The sequence below is a fragment of the Ceratosolen solmsi genome, unplaced genomic scaffold (assembly GCF_000503995.2).
Source record: "Ceratosolen solmsi marchali unplaced genomic scaffold, CerSol_1.0 scaffold13, whole genome shotgun sequence".
NCBI classification, from domain to species: domain Eukaryota; kingdom Metazoa; phylum Arthropoda; class Insecta; order Hymenoptera; family Agaonidae; genus Ceratosolen; species Ceratosolen solmsi.
Window position 1 is genome coordinate 4,869,064 of NW_011948418.1, and position 16,023 is coordinate 4,885,086.

The following is a 16,023-nucleotide window of genomic DNA, read 5'->3' on the forward strand; positions in this document are numbered from 1 at the left end:
TCGAACCACCCTCTTCCGGCTTCCCTATTTAACTTATCGGCATATCAATGGCCGAGCAAAGGCAGCGGAGATCCGAAGCCCTTCGACGCCAAGTTCAGATGCACTCCAATATAAACCAAGGGCGGCCACCAGTCCCGTACTCGCAGCGTAAATACGATCCGCTCCCTCCCCCGCCGATCGCCGCGAAAGGGAATATAAATTGATTTCTCGCTTCTGACCCAAGCGATCGAGAGCGTAACCGCCGAGCGTGGGCGCCACTCCCTCTCGAGTGCATTCGAGGTGCGGGCGACGGTCGGTGACTGCGCGCGCGGGGTCTTTTGTGGCGCGGGACGTGGGAGGGGACTGCCACTGTGAAATCCGGTATTCAAATTGGGGTGGCCGGGCGCGTCGGTGCGCCAGCGTCTCTCTGTCCCTGGTGACAGCGAGCGTCGGCGAACCGGAGTGGACGCCGCCCTGGACTTTGGCCGGTTAACGTGATTACACGCACAATGCCAGTTGCTCGTTGTTGCCTTCCGCTCCCTTTGGCTTTCGCTCTTTGCCTTTTCCTCGGCCCCTCTGTCCACGGCATTTAGACAATTTTGGTATGCACGCGCAGTTGGGCTATCCTCGGAGAGACTTCGCCCGGCCGTCATTATTTTTCGTTTTAATGGCTTTGAGACGATCAAGTCGACGTTCAAGTCGAGTATTCGGTATGGATTTCGACATATTTTCTGCTTCATATCGTTGTACTGACGGCGATTTCCTCATTCCGCTTGGCTTTCTTATTTTCGACCTTGCGTGATCGTTACTATCAAGAATGTATGCACATGCAAAAGGAAAAGTCCGGGCATTTTTTTTTTTTTTTGCGACGCGTATCGAGACGGTTTTACGTAAAAGACTCGTCGCAATTGTTAGAGTAGATTAAACTAAGCCCTGTTAACGTTAATTTACATTATCGAGTAACACGTATATAAAGATATAAATAAATGAAGATTAAATTATACGCTGTTAATTTAAATTATTACATAATAGATGAATTATCTTGGCGTTTGGGGCCTTCGCTTTACACGATTTTTAGTTATTTGAAAAATGCCGGCCGAATTGTAGGGATCCTGAACGTTGGCAACCATTCCAACGGTCCAATTAGTTATCCACCCAATTAATTTCTAATAATTCGATCGAGGATAAAATAGATAGACTTGAAAGTAAAGTCCGACACTGGCCGCACGTTAATCCCTCGCGAAACGCCTCCGAGCGAACAGCTACATCTTCCAGGTGAATATTAAACTCCAAGCAAATATGTGCGGCTGTATTCCCGACATGATCAGCGCCAGTAATTTGGAAAACTAGTCGAAGAAAAGCAAAGAGTAGCCGAGTACGGGGAACTCGAACAAGAACAACCCTAAAATGTTTATTGCCCTTGCTCGTAGCAGTACGATCTCATTGTCAAAGTGAGCCGGCGTCGGAAGTTTCGAGGTAATGGCAGCACTTGGGCGGTCGAGCCCCAAGAGGGACAGATGGACGAGAGGATGACCGAGCGACATCTCCGCCAAACTGCAGCACCTTATGTCGCCCTCGCCGACACACACTCGTCACGGCATGGCAATTCGAGGTGCAGCCGACGCTCAGGGTGAGACGCTCTTGTGCTCTCCTCCCTCGGCTACCTCGCGCCTCGCGTAACATCTGACCCTGTTTTCTTGCCTTCGGTATGTATTTTTGATTGGGGTTCGTTTACCCGACCCGACCTTCCGATCTGCTCCTTCAGCCATGGAGCCGGCGCTCTTTGATACTTTAAGTACGAAGAATACTAGCGGGGAGAGGCTGTGTTTACTGTGTTATTGTGTGGGGCCGCGATAGCGCACGGAGCGTTCTTTGTTACTTTGGTTAGAAGCGAGAATTGCAGAGAGAAAGTGAAGGTAAATGCAGTCAGGGCCTCCAACTCCGGAGATAAAATGTCGAGTATTTTTGAGGGAGGCTTAGCTTATAGCGGGATCATAATTTTCATGTGAAAATCATCGGATTTTGAGCGTCGTAAGAGGGATTTTGTAGGTACGGAGATTGAAATGCATAATGACAACGAGAAAATATCCTTTTAATGTTGAATAATACTGATTGAAATTAATACTGCTGGATGAAAAGTAATAAATATGAGCGAGTAAAGAAAGGCCTTTAACTGTTTTGAAAATTTAAATTATCCATATTCTTTTAATCATTGTTTCATTGGAAAACTTTGGAAAATGATATCGATTGATTTTCAGCGAACTAGTCAGTCGGATTACGAATGAATTGACAACGAGCAATGATAATACTTAAATGATAATTAAAATATCGTGGGCTTGTACCGTGCAGTTCATTTATTTACAGGATTGTCGTACTTTTTCCAAAGGAAGGAGCAAGTTCATTCGTACACAAAGCCAGTTTGCATGGAGCACTGAATAAATATAACCTGTCTATATGCTGTATGAATTATTAGCATAAATATCTTTAGAAAGATGCCGTATTAACCAAGAATAATACCGTTCTTTATTCTTTGCTGAGTCAACTAATGCGAAAAAAGTAACAGCCAAGGTTAAATGGGCGTATAAGAAGAGGATGGACCGTGTTTTGTTCTCCCCGCAGACTCGTAATAACCGCCTTTCAACTATGTCATATTTAAGTGTTATATTTAATTGAGTTACTGGAAAGCCATTGAGAATTCATTTAAATCGAAAATGGGTGGTGCCGATTTTTTTCGAAAAATCTTGAGAAGCAAACGAAAAACAAAAAAACAAAATGCATTAAAATACATACATACAGAATGAATGATTAGTGGGTAGAAAATACGTGGTATTTATTGTCACTCTCTAGTTCCGTTGCACATCAGATCTTTCATTTAAATTTAATTTAACTAACGATAAAGTTGATATATTATTTATAATACAAATTTCGAATTCAACGTTATTAAGCAAGAAAATAATCCATAATAATCCACAGGAGCAACATTTAATTTTCAGTAACAAAAAAAAGATAAAAAAAAATCATGCATTTATCCATACGTCTTAGAGTCATTATAATAAAGCGAACAAACAGTTTGTTTACTTAATTGTTATTGTTTTCAAATGAAGAGAGGAGGAAAGCCACGGTAATATCTGGTCTAATCGCCACGCCGAAGTTGAGTTAATCATTCGAGCGAAATGTTGAAGAGCTTTGGACAGCCTTGAGCTGGGCGCGATGTCGAGATGTCGACGTGGCGGTCGTGGCGGAATTCCACAGAGCAAATCGCGGTTGGACCACGTGAAATCGACGGACAAGTGCTCGTCGTGGCCCGGGTAATAGTCGGGAGGACCGAACCCGCGGTCCATTCCTCCTCCTCCCCCTCCCCCTCCCGCCATCCAACTTCCGTGCTCTTGGATTAATTATTGCCCTGGGAATTTTTGACGTTCGGGGGGCGTTCACGTGGTTTATGGTGCTCGAAGATGTCGCAAAGGAGACCGAGAGCGGCGTTCACTTTCGAGTCGACTATTGATTTTCTTTCCGCTCGAGAGGACATTCGGACGGAATATTTTCGCTTATGAGGAACGTTTGAGAGCGAGAAGCGAGGAGATGCGACGAGTCGACGCTTGACCAACTGTGTGGATTGGGAATTTAAGTTGGATTTGGCCATTGTCTAGTCTCCGTAAATAGCTTGTTCGTTACTTTGGAGACTTAGCGCGTGTGCGAGTGTTTTTTTTTTTTTTGTTTTTTTTTTTTTTTTTGAAAATTTTATCTCACTTACTCACAAGTGTACATGATAGTATTTACTTGATGTTTGGCGAACGTGTGAGATATTTATTATATTGCCATTCATCGGGGAAATTATCTTAAGGACATTTCCATAAGAGAGTTGTTTTGTCGGTATGATAATTCATGTTTCAATAAAGTTAAGGCAGTTAAGTAAGAAAGAGGAAAAGAAAGAGGCGAGGGTATTCTCGAGTGTCGATCTAATCATTTGAGTGCACGGCTTTCTCAATCTCATGGAAATGTTATATTTCTCTCGAAATTAGACTGACATGCGTTATGTTGAATATTTTTGTAATCTTCTTAATTGTAAACGTGCAATTTTACTTTGTGCAAATAGGGCGCAGTAAATTGTACATAACGGAGGTTGGATCCTGATCAAGAATCAGTGCTGCAGACACAAAGTAAAATAGAAATCCATGAGTCTTGACACACGTATGTATAAATTAGGCCCATTAAAGAGGACGTTTAAAGTAAAAGAACGATCAAGCATTTTCCTTGCAATAAGACGATATTACTTTAGCATGATTTAGGAAAACGAATGGACTTAATGTGATAGTCGATAACAAGGAACAAAATGTGCCGCATCTAACGAGGATTTTGCGAAAAACGAGGAATAATAATGCATTGCGCGTACGGGGGTGCAAAGTTCGTTACCATACAATTATGAGCGATAACCGAAGAGGCAAAAAGTTGTTCCCCACGTACATCTGGAACACTTCCTTAAGTTTTAATGCAACGTTGCAGCTGCTCTTTTTTCAAAAGTCGGTGGGAGGATCGCAGGCTAAGTAAGGAGAGTATAGTGACTCGTATCGTACTCGAGACGATGCGCTTAATGCATTGACGCGTTGATTTGGGCACTTAATAGTCGACGTTTTTGTGCGAGAAGGTATGAATAATACGAAAGCACTTATGCGTTTTTACAAGATGCCGAGTTTCTTTCGAGAGATGAGTTTTTCCAATGGAAATACTACGAGTTCGTAAAAAAAAAAAAAAAAAAAAAAAAAAAAAAAAAAAAAAAAAAAAAAAAAAAATTGCTACTTGGTGGATTATCGTATGGGTATAATAATTTTGAGTTGGATATTTTTCGTTCAAATTCAATAGTATCGGATGGAAATAATCGTTAATTAATAATTAAACAACTCATATTAAAACAATGTATATATATATATATATATATATATATATATATGGGTACATGTACGTGGGAATATAATGAATTTGTTTGCTCAATTGTGAATAAAACATAAAATTGAACAAGAATTTTATGAAATTTACAACAGCTGTAAGTGACGCAATATATATATAAATATCATGTTGAACGATTAAATTATCATTATACGAAAAATAAAGGGTGCAAAAAAAAATTTCATGCATACACATAAATGTGAATATAATGGAGAAAAATATTCCAAGCAAGTTTTACGAAGGCTAATGTCAAGACTATTTTAAACATTCTCTATTAAAGCTCTATAAAATGAAATTTTATTTTGATATTTATATATTGAAGCATATGCCGTATGAAAACTTGTATTATTAAAAAAATTTAAAGTAGTTTAAGTTGAAAGTGATGGTATAGCTAAAAAAATTAATATTATCCATTGCTGAAATATCATAAGAGAGTAAAATTTTAAATATTTAAGAAAGTAAGGATACCCATAATACAGTAGCATTAATCACTCTTCCACAAAGTATAATCCACTTTGGTATAAAATTCTTAAATATAATATACTTAGTTATAAAACTACTAATCTCTTTTTCTATTTCGGTAATGCTACGTAAAAAATGACATAAAAGCATGGGACGACATGTACATACTGACCCGTTTCAAGGAAATTGAAAGAGCTAAGGTATCGAATCGATTGTTAATAATTTTTTTGCAATTAGCGTATAAACAATAAACTGTGCATATATATATATATATATATATATATATATATATATACTTACACGTAATTTCATTAGTACTGTATTAGTACTAAAAAATTCAAAGACTGATTTTCATTTGGTATTTCAACGATAGTAGCAGATAAAATTTTCTATTTAACAATCATTGAATTATTTTAAAGAATTCTAGCATATAAAATATATTCCCTAATTCCTTTCCTTTTTTAATAATAATCAATATTATTATCGATTTTGTAACATTGCTAATTGACAATGAGCTCTCGTTTTTCATTGGCGTAAGTAAGCACATCCAGCCATACAAATCCACCCACCCGTACGTACGTACAGAAATATATGTTGAAAGTTGGAACTTTAAATTCAACTTCATACCTGCTAATTACGGATATTGAAGTAAATCGATTATTCACCTACGTGCCGACTATTGATTTTTCATCATGCCAGATCGTATTTTTTTCCTCCCCTTTTTGCCGTCGCATCTCCTATATTTTACACCGCGCAGTAGCAAATAACGAAGAAACCAAAATAGTGGCCAGGATGCAGCACACCAAGGATTTGTTTGACAACTCAGTTCATGCGAGGATGATATACTAATGTATATTTTGGAATTGTAGTTGAGTCAGGCAATTATAGTCACGTGCACATACGTGTAGTATGTCTTTTCATTGAAGGCTTCATTTGAAATTCAAAGGATGTCGCATGATTTATTGGAGTAAATTATTATTAGATTCAATATGAGTGAAAGTGTCGTAACTGCTTCTCGGATGAGGATATTCTTTCTTCGTTGAATTTATCCAGATTTACTCTTTTCTTATGCAAAAGTGAAGTGAATTTGTAGTACGGTTGGTGTATTCAACGTTTGCCTTTTGTCTCTATAAACTATTTATGCTTTGGTTTCTTCCCTAATGCTTTATATATTTTTATGTTTATAATGTAAGTAGTTAGCTGTGAAGAATTTTGTAAATGAATTTGCGGACAATATTGAAGCGATTATATTGAAATCGAAAATAGAAAATTCATTTACATTGGTAATACTTGTGATTAGAGAGGAGAATTTAATAAACTGTTTATACGCATAGTTGACATTTTATAATTAGCGATGTTTAATTATTCAATGTTAATAAGGTTCTTATAGTAAATATAGATTATATCAGGTTATACATCGCTTGTATATTTGATAGGCAAATATAGCGGAATGTGTAATATTCGTACCAACCTAACTCCTACGTCCTTATTAAATAAGTATATAGTCAAAGGCAATACGGTTATATTTTTCTACGGATTTTCCCGATTTAGCAAATATTATCCTAGAATACTTAATTGTTATTTTATTCGGAAATAAGGATGGATTTACTTCCATGAACTTCACTATTTGCATTGATGGCGTTTGATTGGATAGAGGAACATTTGGGCGTATGTTGTGCTCTTGAGATTGTTAAATTGCACAAATTATACGTATAATGTAAATTTATTAATATTTAAATATATCATCAGTCCTATTAATTAATAATAATAAGAATATAGAGTTTAACGATGATTTGAATATATTCTTTTATTTTACTGATATTAAATTTATTAAAGTTAAAATTTCAAATAAATTTTTCACAATATTTTATTTCATATACGAATAATTAGAGAAACAAAGTGACATCTAAGTTGAATGGAATGATTCACATTATATAATTGATAAAGAAATAGTCTGAGTTTAAATCGCTCAAATCAGGAATTCATTACTCATCTCTGACTACTAACTGATTTTTACTAATAACTTATTTATTATGGAATCAAAGCATCTCGAATCACACGATCTCGTTTAAAATCAAATAAATAAGCTACGCATACTTTAAAGAATATATTTATGGTAAATATTGGATATTTCACCGCTCGATATATAACGTGACTTTCTCAACTAATTAAATTAACTTTGGCTTTCTAGATCGGGAGGCGGAATTGGAGGCGGAATCGTAGGCGGATTTGGAGGCGAAACGATTCTTTCAAAATTAGTATCCCACTGGAGATTCCAGACCGCCTTCGAGTTAGATTTAGCTAGTAGTTTGGATGCCAAAACACCTTTATCGCGAAGCCACCACTTTCACTAAAAACTGTCTAGCTCGCTTTTAATATTTTCACGTGACGTCAGGTTACGAGGGCATATGCAATGACACTGAGTAAATCTTTGGGATGTAAACTCGCCCTCTCGGCTCTCTGTCTCGACACGACCGGCAGTAAACCGGAAATAAAGTCGCCTCACCGCATAAATCCGTCTGAATTTTGGGACGAGCAGTACGTAGCTCAAAGAAAATTCAGCGCCCTGTAGATGTCCGTCGAGAGTCAAATCGCCCACTCTTGTTTTTCATTATCTCTTTATTACTCTCGTTTGTTTATTAACTCTACGTATTCTCTGTATTTTCTTCCTATGACACGTCAATATAGTATATCGTGCCGCACATGGGGCAGAAGAATAGTCCGAGAGAGATGTAAAAGAAAAGATAACGTGTAGAAAGAGTTCTTACTTGAATTATTATTAAGTCTCTATGTTACTGCCACAAGTATTGTATAATGTGAAATATTAGTGAATAAATGCATTAATTTAAAAAGTATTATGAGCTTTTATATAATTTGAATTATACAAATTGTTTATTGAATGTTTGCTCATGAGTATTTACATTTTACATAATATTGACATTATAGAAAGTTGGGTAGAATTAATAATAAAAGTATCAATAAATAAATAATATCGACGTAATAAAGATAGTTGCGATAAATGAATATTTTATTAATGTTTAAAATAAGTAATAAAAGCAATTATTCTATAAATATATTTCGAAATATATTTAAATAATATACATAAATATATATATATATATATATATATCACTATTCTAAGTATCTAAATCAATAATATCTTTAAGTGTAAGACTGTATGGTGCAATATACTACTTTATTTATAATAAATTGAAGCCTTTAAGATAACCAATAAATAACATAATAAAAAATTATTATATTTATTCATGCCAATTAATTTTTAGCCCATTTTATATTAACATACACACACTTAATCATATTGTTGATTCGAATGCTACTAACAGAAATTTATAATCTCTCGTATAAATTCCGTTACAAGCTCGTTAACTTTATTATGAATAATAACTCCAATATATTAAGAATAAGTAAAATTAAAAAATGAACATTACATTTAATGTTTTATAATTATTACCAATTCAATAATATACCTTCGTATATTTATTACATATGCGTGTATATATATATATATATATATATATATATATATATATATATAAATATTTGTGTGTGTGCGCGCGCGCGCGATTGTAGATGCATCTATGCATGTATTAGCATGAGTCCGAATAAATATTAATTTCACGTTTTATATAAGTCGTCATTTATGCGTACGTAAATAAATTTTATGCTTATATCAAAGCGATTGTATATTTTATCTAGACTTTTATTTTTATTTAAAATGTGAATTTCAAGCAAGAAAATATTAGCAACTGATGATAGAGATTGAGACCGAACCAATAGACTTTTACGAGTATCCATCACAAAATCAAATAAATATGAAAACATAATATACCGATAGTTAATACAAGTGCATAACTACTGTCATACAACATAATAAATTTTTAATGGATTTTCATCTATCCAAGGGAATAAAATATTAATTATATAACAATCACTCGTGACGTGAAATAACATCTTTTAAAATGGCATTTTCCCTCATTGAAAATCAATGTTCCGCTTCTTATGACATCATAAATTTGACTAAATTCATCTATTACATTAAATTTAACGAGAGCAATTCTCAACTTTTCGAGCAATAATACGACAATTCCCGTAAGCGATATCGAACCCAAAATATATCGGCGTTCGGATCAAATATATCTAGCGCTCGACATCGTAAAGATTACGGATGTATATAGACAAACTTGTAGGAACTTGGGGAGAAACGCCGGCGAGTAGGCGCCAGCATTATATCTTTGAGGGGAAGAAGATGACACCGAGAATTAGGCGCTTCGAGGTACTTTATATATATATATATATATATATATATATATAGAGAGAGAGAGAGAGAGAGAGAGAGAGAGAGAGAGTACTCCATGGTCAGATACGTATGCAGGGGTTTGGTATGGCCATAGAATCCGAAATATTTCTCCACCGACTCCTTCGATTACTTTCCGTAATTTTGTTTCTATTATCCGACTATTTGAACTCCCTTTCGCTCTATTAGATATCGACCGCAGATTAATTACGCTCTATACTGAATTCACTTGGCCCCGACATATCACCGATACATTTCCGAATATAAGCGACACGAGTATCATCGTATTGCTAAAGACTTATGACTAATGCACAAATCAGCGCTACGATTACACGATATGGACACGACATGTCGGAAGAAATGTAGTATTCTCGTATTTGTAAATGTGTCATTGTGACGGTGTTATGAAAAGCGGCACTTATCAACCTTCCCAACAAATTTACCGCCATTGGACAAATATTTTCTCCCTATCATCTGGTAAAGTATATTTATTTGGACTAGAATATTATTTTTCTAATACTGAAGACAATAGTCGTCTTTTTTAATTATTTTCGCAGGGAAATATTTACAATTAAACGTACGACGGATTGAAATTTTATTTGTCCGGCAAAAATGGATATAAAACTGTCTGAGCGTTGACCTGAGTTTCAAGCTATTTTCACAAAAACATGTCAATTATATTTCTAATTTAATCGATAATTCAGTATAGTCAAAGATACGGTAAGGATAATAACATTTAATAAATAAATAAATTTTATGGATTATCAGAGAAAATTTTTAAAGCACATTTATTGCATATTTTGGAAAAATATAGTCGCATACATAAGGCAAATAGATAATAAGAAGAATAAATAATTAAAGAGCCATTTGTTTTTAGTCAATTAGCATCGGTTATTTAAAACGCTACTCACTCGTATAAAACTGCGCATATAATCTAATCAAGTCAGAGCGTAATTGCCACATACCTGAAACAAAAAAAAAATACAATAAATCAAACCAATGTGTTTGACATTATGGTCGTTGCTAATTCAATCGGTTAACTATGAAAAGAAAAGGAGTAGCGCACAATTCATGTGGATAAAAATAATGTAAAGTCATCGAGGGGGCTCGATATGTTTATGAAAGATTTTCCTGTCCTCCTCTTTTAAATACGTAGTTTCCAGCAACACAAACTGGGTTTCATAAGTCAGTGATCGTAGCCGATAATAATCCGGTCCCGACAATCCCAACAAATGGTGCCGGTGACTTTCCGAGCTCGAGCGCCGCCTATTGGGACGAAAGGAGTCTCTCGCACGACTTCGAAAATGGGTCAAACTCACTTGGAACAAGCTCGAAACGATTATTAGCTAACGCCATATTACACCTTTGGTGCCTCCAAATATCAATGAAGACAATGTAGTCACAAAGCTACGCACCTTGGCCATCGATTAAAGTTTTGAGCGGTACCGGACGCAGTGCACTTTGCAATGTTTATTGGTTTTAAAGTGCTCGAATATTAGAATCTTCATCAATCTTCATGGAATTCGTGGTTCGGTTAAACTATTTCAAGGGTATATCATTCATTAGCGAGCGCTTGTTTTTTTTTTTTTTTTTTTGGCCTTTTTTACGATTAGGGTGGATATTGGATATTGGATTGACTGCACTGGATAATACAATGTTCTTAATACTAAGAGTCAGCAACAAAATTTATTATAGATCGCTCGGAATAATAGAATTAGTGGAAAAAATGTATTTATTTTATTGTTTAAATTAATGATTTGAATAATACGATTTGAGAGCTTTGAAAGGAAAATTTTTCAATACCAGACTTTGTAAATATCGAATAAATGTTGGACGAGAATAAGTGCTGTAAAACTCACTTGCGATTAATCACACACACACACACATACACACATACACACACACACACACACACACACACATCCAAATTGTTAGTTAGTTTTATTTACATTAGATATATATATATATATATATATATATATATATATATCGTTGAAGAAATACTGGAATTCATAATTTTCTTCTTTTTTATTTTGGTGTTTGGGTTATTACTTTCTTCTTTTTCTTTTTTGTTCTCCTTTATTTCGATTAAGTGACCGGATAGTTTCACCATTTTTATCCATATCAATGTCAACGTGGAATTTAAATTTTTATAAATTTGAATTACTGTAAAGATGAAATATTAATAATATCAATTTTTAAGATACGGCACTAGGATTTTTAATATTTCATTCCAGTTAACTACAAATCGTAAATAATTCTCAACTTAATTCGAATTATACAGTCGATCTAAATTATTTTATATAAGCGAATATATAGAATGAATAACGGCGTGTGTTAGGCCAATTGATCTCTGCTCGAATGAATATATTTCTCTATATAGGCTATTTCGTATTAACCAATTCAATCCTGAGGGTTTTTTAATCAATCAGTTCGAAGAAATAGGAATGAAGAAGGTAAATAAAGCACACTACTATTTAATCTTGAAATTTTCATTTAGTTTGCAAGCAATGCTGCCGTATGATAAATTAAACTGAAAAATAGTTTGTCATAAAGTATGTTAAGTGAGATCGTTATATTACGTATTTTATAAGACACGCAAAAGTCCCATTGATTTTTTGTGGCCAATATTTTTGCATTCTTAATCGCATAAGAGTTTTATAATCGGATGTGGAATAATATTATTGAATAATTTGTATATACCAAGAATGTAGTATAATTTTAAATATTTGTAGCAGAATGTTTTTTTTTGTTTTTATTTTTTTGGTGTTTTTGTTTTTTTTTTCTTTGTCGAACGAATAAGCGAAATAAATTGGCTCGATCGCTTACATTTTATCGAAGGTTATAAAGAGTCGAATTCATGATATCGGTATGACAATCGTCAGTATCTTCATCTTTGGACCAACTATTGAATAGTCGATTATAATTAATGGAATGTATAGTCGCCAATCTGCAGAAAAAATCACTTGTACGACGCATAATGAGAATAGATGGTAATACAAGGGCCAAAGCATTAATACTTTTACTTTTATTGCCACTGGAGTGGTATTTAATCGTGATGGAAATTCAATCAGTATGCGAGCGGCAACATTTTCACTCTAGAATTGATGCGCCTTCGTCTGGATAAATATTCAGCAGCGGTTAAAATTAAAGGCTCGACACGGAGATAAAAATCAAAAGGTTGTTCTGTTTAGCGTCAAAGTGCAATTTAAAATGAAAAAAATGCCACGAATTATTTCATACTTAATGATAACGTGTCAAATGCCCTTCATTGCATACTAATACAGCCTCGTATAACCACGGGCGCATATAACTTTACGGAGGCGCGAAAGATTGCTCGCGAACGACAGTACACGCATGAATATTCCGATGCTCGATGGGGACAAAAATAGAAAAATTGGCAAAACGAGATATCGCGAAAGGGGCGCGCATCTCGCGAGCATTGAGACGAGGCGTACACGCGTTTCCCGCCGCGCTTGGCTAATTGTATAAATTATGGCGCTCCCGGCTGTGTCTCTCTCCTCCCTCTATCCTCCCTACCGCGATGTCGCCGTTGTCGTGACATCGAACAAGTTTTTATCTTCATCGGATGCGATCTCTTACATATATGGCGGAGTCGCCGAGGCGGGGTATCGGATGTGCAGTATCACTTTGAAAATGCATGCTTCGATAAGTCGATATCTCAAAAGGTCTGCCGCATTTTCTTCGGACGATGGGACTCGTTGCTCTAATTAACTGTGCGAGCTGGCATCGCGAAAATTAAAGATTTGCCGAGCATTTACGGCAGATAATGAGGAGAATATTGTATTATTGTTGCAAGTTGGAATGCCTTGGTTTTTGGGCTTTTGTTGTACAGGAAGTCGAAAGGTTTTGGCCCAGTGGCCAAGGAAATTGTAGGACCAGCTTAGTTATATTATTATTATTAATTCGTAATTTATCGAACCGACGGTCGTCTATGTTTAGACATTCGGGTCAGTAGTTGCATTATCGGTTGCACCAACGAAATTTGGAATTAGTGGCAAAAGTGAAATTCACGCGTTAAAATTTTCAGTTCGGCGATAATATCGGCCGTACTTATATAATTAAGTTCGTCAAGTGGATGAATCTAAAGGAGGCCGTGATGTAATAGGCAATTACTCCGGTTCTACTCTTACGTTTCCTACTGCGTGTAATATACTTCTCCCCGACAGGTTATACATATATTATACACGTCGGGAGAGGAATGTGTGCGGGGCGAATTTTCTTGCGCGGATTCCCACGGGCTTTTTCCGACGTACTTCATGCCGTGTCCTTGAAACTTGAACTTTCCCAAGCGCTGGAGAATGACCAAAAGTTCCCGGCTACTTCGTAGTGCTGGCGCACTCGAAAAATACAATTTTCCTTATTCGACGAATGAATACGCGAGGACTTTTTAATTCGTAACGCGATGTTTTTTGTTGCGCGTAACTTGGCTCGCAAACACTCATTTTTACGAAATACGCGATAAAAGTTGACTTGTGACGATCGAATTATTTATGACAAGTGGCTCATTGAACTTTTTAAATACTTTTCTTGGGCAAAATCATGATTTTATTGTTTACAATGATATAGACTGCGAGCGTATTTTGAGAGTCTTGAGCTCTAAGTAAGCTAAATATACATAAAACATGACTTGTTTCAAGTTTAAAGTTCATCCAATAATAAAATTATTAGTAATTCAAGGGATAATGGTAATAATGTAAAAAAAGATTATTATGAGAGTCAAGTCGATTATTATGGGCATAATTTTATATTATGTATTCTCTTTGTATTATAATTGTATCCCCCCCCCCCGTTACAATAGCGTCGTATTACTTTTTCTTTCTCGCCTATAATCGTATAGTAGATGAATAAAATAAAATTTGTATATACACATTATTCTATTGAAATTCAATTCAAATAATACATTTTTCCACTTTGGCATTCTTATTTTGCTATAATAAATATTGTCAAATTCATTATATAATTGATAACATTAACGATGTGACGAAATTTTATTATTACGTACGTATATTTAAAATTCTTCATTTTATAACGAGAAAAATCTAACATAAAAATATAAATTGGACATCTAAGAATTACATACTACACTATTGCACTTACCTACAATGACATACGAATACGAAGTTTCAATGTTAATAATGATTAACAAAATCTTTCGATTCAATTTTTAACGAGGTTTTGCAATATCAATTTTTTGGAAATACAGCAGTTTAGATGTTGTTGCTGATGAATATTAAACTACTATCCAATAAATATATAACATACAATTACAAATAGTCTTATTATTAATAATACAGAACGATATTAATGGTGCATATAAATAAATAAATAATAATAGTTTCTTTCCTCGACTATTTCGAAAGGAAAAAACATTGTTTTAACTGTAGTAGTATCGTTAATTATGGCTTATTCTATGCTAATTGTATTAGAAAATAACAACAGCGGAAATTATAGGTGTTTTGGAAGAATTTAGGTAAGTAGTGATATTCACACATAAGGAATAAAGAATTTTTGAGCGCGATAACTAACTAACTATATATATATATATATATATATATAATCAACTTTATTTCGAAATCTTAAGTGCGCGCTTAAAGATGCTTTATCATTAAAATTCATAGTATGTTTATGCCTAACGTATTTCTCAATCGAAACCGGAGAATATTGCAAAATATGTATTTGTCAGAATTTCGCTTGACAAAAGTTCGAATCAAGGAGCGGATAAAAATTCTATGCATTGCCAAGTGATGCAATATAAACAGGCATTTGAGGGGGAAGTTTCTTGCTCTCTTTGAAAAACGCTAGGTCTCGCACTTGAGTCGGAAATCCATAGAAAATTTTCGAATTTCAATATCCGTTTCTTGAAAAGCAAGATTAAAATTACGGAGCTTATAGAAGTAAAAGGAATTTTTCATTCCTTTGTACTCTACTCGCGATCTCAAAATTAAATTTCAAGGCATATTTACAAAAATAAAAACATTTAATAATGGATAATTGGTTGTTAACAAACGCAAATACGATAATTATCCGTAATAGGCAAGTTCTCAAGGAATATTCTGCATTTCATAATACATTTTCAAGCAGACACGTAGACGATAAAATATTTTAACTCTTAAAATTGGGAAAAAGGAAGGAAAGCTGTTTTTATATGTAAACACTGCTACTCTATAAATTAATACCAAAATATATTACCATCGCATGATATCGATAATCGAATATCACTAATTGACATTTTCTAACTACAATTTATGAATACTTTTAATTTTATTTAATACAATTCTATCTACATAATGTTCGGCAAT